Genomic DNA, 5,124 nt, shown 5'->3' on the forward strand with positions numbered 1-5,124 from the left:
TGCAACTGAAATTTTATGATATTATCTAATTGAGAATGAATTTAGTCACACTAAACTGTAATACTAATAGGGTTTTATTTTTGTCATCTTTTTTTTTTACTTTTATTTGATCTTAATCTAAAGGTGTATATGATGCCCTTCATAGGGGCTCTCACAGGCGTTTGGATTTTCGGCCGTCAGATCGAGCTGACGTGGCGCGATCTTCGCCGCCGATTTCGTCCAGGGCAGCGAGGCCCTCGCTCGGTTCCGCATTTTATCCATGGGTCAGGTGACGAGCCCGCACGGCCCGTTCCATCGCCTCGCGCCCCTCCCATCGCCGCCGCCGCCGCCAGCCCCCAATCCCGTCGCCCACGTCCTACTCAATCCCCTCGCTCCCTCTCCTCTCTCGATCCCTCCCCCAATCCACTCTCTCCACGGTCGTCATCCTCAGGTCGAGCTCCATCCTCACCGTCTCCGGGAGCAGCCTTGCCGCCGCTCGCGCCGCCGCAGCACACCTTGGGGTGAGATGGCAGGGGCTGGTCGAAGATGGCAGCGGCGACCGGCCAGAGGTTGCAGCAGCAGCAGCAGTGAAACCCTAGCCGCCACGAGACAATCCCCACGCGACCTCTCCCTCCAATCCCCACGCGACCTTCTCCTGCCGCGTCCGCCACAGCTTCATGCGACGTCGATTCAAGGTGAGAGGCCGCTAGCCCACACCCTTCTCCTCCTTTTTTTCGTACCTTCCCGCACTTGGCCGTCTCACAGGGAGTGAGAGAGAAGAGTGTAGGGAGGAGGATCAAGCAGAGATGTGGAGCGGCAGCAGTATGAACATGTGGCCTAGAACCTCCATCCCTAGACCGGCTCAGCCTCCTCCGGCCCTATCTCTCCTCCTCTACGCCCCTCTCCTTCTCTTCATTTCCCTCCTCCCTTCTTACCTTCACTTTCCATTGGTTTTCATTTTTCTCTGTGCAGATGTTTTTGTATATATGCATGTAAGGTGTTTGAGGAAAATCCAAGCATGATGTAGGTACAGATTAATTCATTTTTATATTTGTGATGTGCATTTAGTAATTCGTTTCCTCTAAACTTTACATGAATTAAATAATGTATTGCCTATTTTAGGAAAATACAAGCAAGCTGTAGTTACAAGAAAATCCAAGCAAGCTCTATACAACGCATTCTGCACTTTGTGAATGTGCCAGCTGTGTCTTTGCTGACTCGTGATCTCCGCTGCCACTACGGTCGGGTCTTTGCCGCCACTGCCAGGTCGTCAGGTTGTGATGTTACGATGCTGCTCTACACGATCGTTGTGTCCTTCAAGTGTGTCCAGTCGCCGTCGTGCTGCCGCTAGCCATACGCCCTTTCCCATTTGGTTAGTTCCTGGCTGGCCATTTCATGATTTAGGAAATTGTTTGTATGTCCATTACTTGGCTCTATCACTAGCACCTTTTGATTTGTTGGTCTTATTTTAGGTTAGCGCTGCAGTGCACAATACTACCACTATTCAGTTAAATTGATTTAGTCCAAGGTCAAGTGGTGGGAGTCCATTCATGCAACAACTACCATAACCTACCAGGTTATATATAACTTATACATCGGTATCTGTTTGAGTTATCTGTATTTGTTTTTGTTCTAGTGCTTCTTGCTTACCTTATTGTACTCTCCCATATTTACAGGCTGCAACTGGAGAAGTTTACCCCTATGGGATGTCATGAGGTTACACCTCTGATGAAAGGTATCATGTTAATTAGGTGCACACTTGGATAAAGTTCAGCTCTGATGAATCTCCTCAATTATTTGTTGGTTGACTGCTTTTTTGCTTTCTTCCCTGGTTGCACTTCATTTACCATTTGTTTTCTAAATACTTACTATTTCTTCCCTTGGTTGTGCTCATGAAATATTTATTATTGGAAAATATGGAGCCGGAACAATATGTGTATTGCCTTCTGATAGACACATGTTTGTACTTAATTTGCCTATTTGTTCTTTCACCTTTTTTTGAAGCTAACTACTGCGGGAGAGACTATCTTTGTGTACATGTCCTTGAACAATATATTAAAGTTTAATTATCTTAAATGTCTTTCCTTTTACAACACTGCTATTATTTTGAATAAATCAGCACTGTACTTAATATCTTTTTCAACTGGATGTCGAACCCAGAGGTAATTGCACTTCGTTATATTTGACATGTGGGTGCCATGGAAGAATTTGTAGATAATAAGAAAGAAATTACATTTAGAAGTCAATTATGTATTTGCACCGAAAAAGGGAGAATCCTAATGCATATTTAGCAACCATTTAAATCAGCTTGCTTGAAGATTCAGAGTTAGTTAATGAAGAACCAAAATGTAAAACCTGTAAGAAAAAAAATCAGAACTTGGAGTGGAAAAGTTACAAATTATCATGGTTTACAAGCAACACTGAAAAAATGCTATTGGATGAACCGTTTATTTCTGAAAAACTCCATATAGATAGATACATCATTTTATCTTGCTTAGGCTTGAAGCATTTATTTGTGCAATCTTTTATTTTTTTAGTCCAGAAAAAAATGATTAATTTACTTGATTTCTTTACTGCCATGTCTATCTCTTTAGTCTTGGAAATTATTCTTTGTCTTTGATTTCTCTATTCCCCCAATTATCCTTGCATAAAAGAAGAACATTTTATCGGCTCTAAAAGCTCTTCGACTGCACCATCCATGTTCAATTAGACTGTATACCTCACCTGGGAAAATTTGCCACCTTGCTCGGTTCCACTTTGTTATCTAGACCAGTTAATCCACCTTCCGAATCCCATGAACTCCCTTATCGTTGAATCAGAGGCCCTGATTTCGTAAAAATGAGCTTTTGTTAATCATCCAATGGACTTTTTGGCATATCTCATTTGTTTGCATATAATATTTCATAACCTCCTAATTATTTTGATAGATACATAGATACGGAAACAAGGATACAATTTCAGTTTTTTCAACTCGAGTTTCAGGTTGTATCTGCAGCCGGTGTCACTAACTGAGGTTTGTCTGATCATAGCATCAATCTTCTTCTATACATGTCCTTCTGATTGCCGAACAAGCCCACGTAATTAAGGTTATTAACTATCTGTATGTTTCGGACTTAATTAGTCCTGTACAACTAAGTTTTTGCGCCACTACTTAAGAAGAACTAGGACTACAAGAAATAGTACTATAAAATAAGTATGATAGACGTCATGTAAATTTTAACCAGAGTATCAGAGGGTGTTGCCTGTTTTATCTCAGACACAAAGCAGTCCATGTGGTCAATCCTTGATATGTGAATTTGTTAATCAATTTGCCTGCTAACTCAATTTCTAGACCGAGCACTATTGGTGATTATACTTTCTTTTCATTGTTTGTTTACATGTATTCTGAATTTTTGATCTGGTGGTGTGGTCATGGCATGTGATTTCTCTGCTTGTAGCAACAGGAAGGCCGACGTACCCGATCCTCCTGGAGATGGCTTAGAGAGGCTGGACGGGTCCACTCTCTTTTGGATGGAGTCTGGTTCCGGCAATGAGTTTGGGCTCTGCTTCCTCGGGCTGCTTGCGCCGCGTTCTTCTGCGTCATCTCCCCGGTCATGGCGGCGCTCTCGTCGTGCGTTGCAGGCTCGTGCAGCTATGCGTGGTAGTGGTGTAAGGGGTGGTCATCGCCTCTACATCACCGTCAGTCTCCTCCAGCTTACCATTAGCTGTCGGCCATGAACTGGGTTAGTAGGTTTTACCATGTCACTGTCATCTTACCTAAAGTTTATACAGAATTCTGTATTTTTTCAGTAGCTTATCTTCCTTTGTTCCAATGTCAGACAACAACAGTTTGGTAGCAGATGGAAATAGAATATGATGTTTTTTTCGTACTTGGGAGGAATTGCATCATGCAAAGTTTGTTGATAATTAACCCAATAAGCAACATAGTATCATATGCCAAGGAAATCAATGTTGATGACAAGCAAGAGCTTCATGAGGTTGTGCAGAGGATATAGCATGTTTCAGTATATGGAGTCAAAAATATACAATCGATCTCTCCATAGAGCACGATGGAGCCGACCCTCCCCTCCCTCTGCCTCGACAGCTTGTACCGACACCAACCTTGGACACCTGCGAGCAGCAAGCGCCTGCATGCACTAGGTAGCTTGCCAATTAGAGGTTGCCACCGTCAGTTCCTGTGCTCAACATTGCTGCGCCTGAAGCATACAATCTCACCGTACTCCACACAAGGTATGTCGTGTTTATTTTCTCTCTACCCAGCTGATTTCATCAGTTAAATTTGATGCTTCAGTTCACCAATGGGAAGATCTGAGAGGCAGAACTGCAAGAATGTTCGCAATCTGTAAGATATATTGATATGTTTCCTCTTTGGCAAGATATCATTCAGATTTTCTCTTTGGATATAGGTATTTCAGAGATGGTTTGATTTACAATGGTGTGGTCTGTATCCCTCGAGCAATGCCTTAAGCGATGGTGCGGTCTGTATTTGTGAGATGGTTAGATTAAAATCGTTATGTTACCCGTGTAGCTGGGCACAGATATCTTTATGACATATATTTTTCCCTTTAGCTTGATCTCTGTGACCAAAATACATCAGTACAAAGCTAGGCTTATTTATTAATTATTTATGTTTTTTGTGTGTAAATGATCTGTGACAAAAAATGCATCAGTACAAAACTAGGCTTATTTCTTGTTTATGCTTTATGCATCCCACCCATTATCTGTTTTGGGTACATTTGTCTTGATATTAGTAAATCAACAATTCAGGTGATGTACGTATGTACATGTGTACATCTATAGTGAACAGTTAGTTCAGGTCACTATATTTAAAAAGATTAGTCCAAGCCACTACCTTTAAAAAGATATGCTGAACCCAGTCCAGACCATTGCATTTATAAATATATTAGTTGAGCCCCTTCCACTATTGTTATATTTGCTTCTCAGGCAGTTATACTTGAACAACTATGCACTCTTGATGGCATCCTGATGTGTTTTTGGGTGGTACTGCCTTTTGTTGTTACAACTGTTAATTCTTCTATCTTAGCACTGGACATTGGGGCGGTGGTAGAGGAATTGTTGTGCTACTTCATTGGCTTAGTTACTTTAATATATTTCCCCATTTTTTTTTTGTAATAAGTGTTTGCT

At 41.9% G+C, this 5,124-nt stretch overlaps 1 long non-coding RNA gene across 11 annotated transcripts; it reads left to right on the plus strand.

Moving 5' to 3' along the window:
• Positions 1-294: 294 nt before the first annotated feature.
• On the plus strand, positions 295-4,674 carry LOC127327335 (uncharacterized). Of its 11 annotated transcripts, none has more exons than XR_007868492.2 (7): positions 295-1,006; positions 1,102-1,351; positions 1,452-1,555; positions 1,656-1,714; positions 2,907-3,701; positions 3,798-4,209; positions 4,386-4,674. It is a non-coding gene; the product is annotated as an uncharacterized lncRNA (long non-coding RNA). The 11 variants fall into 11 exon arrangements; XR_007868490.2 differs by having other exon boundaries at positions 2,907-2,992; positions 3,417-3,701; positions 3,798-4,674; XR_007868499.2 differs by having other exon boundaries at positions 2,907-2,992; positions 3,423-3,701; positions 3,798-4,674.
• The last annotated feature ends 450 nt before the right edge of the window (positions 4,675-5,124 follow it).

The sequence above is a fragment of the Lolium perenne genome, chromosome 1, assembly GCF_019359855.2.
Source record: "Lolium perenne isolate Kyuss_39 chromosome 1, Kyuss_2.0, whole genome shotgun sequence".
Taxonomy (NCBI): Eukaryota; Viridiplantae; Streptophyta; class Magnoliopsida; order Poales; family Poaceae; genus Lolium; species Lolium perenne.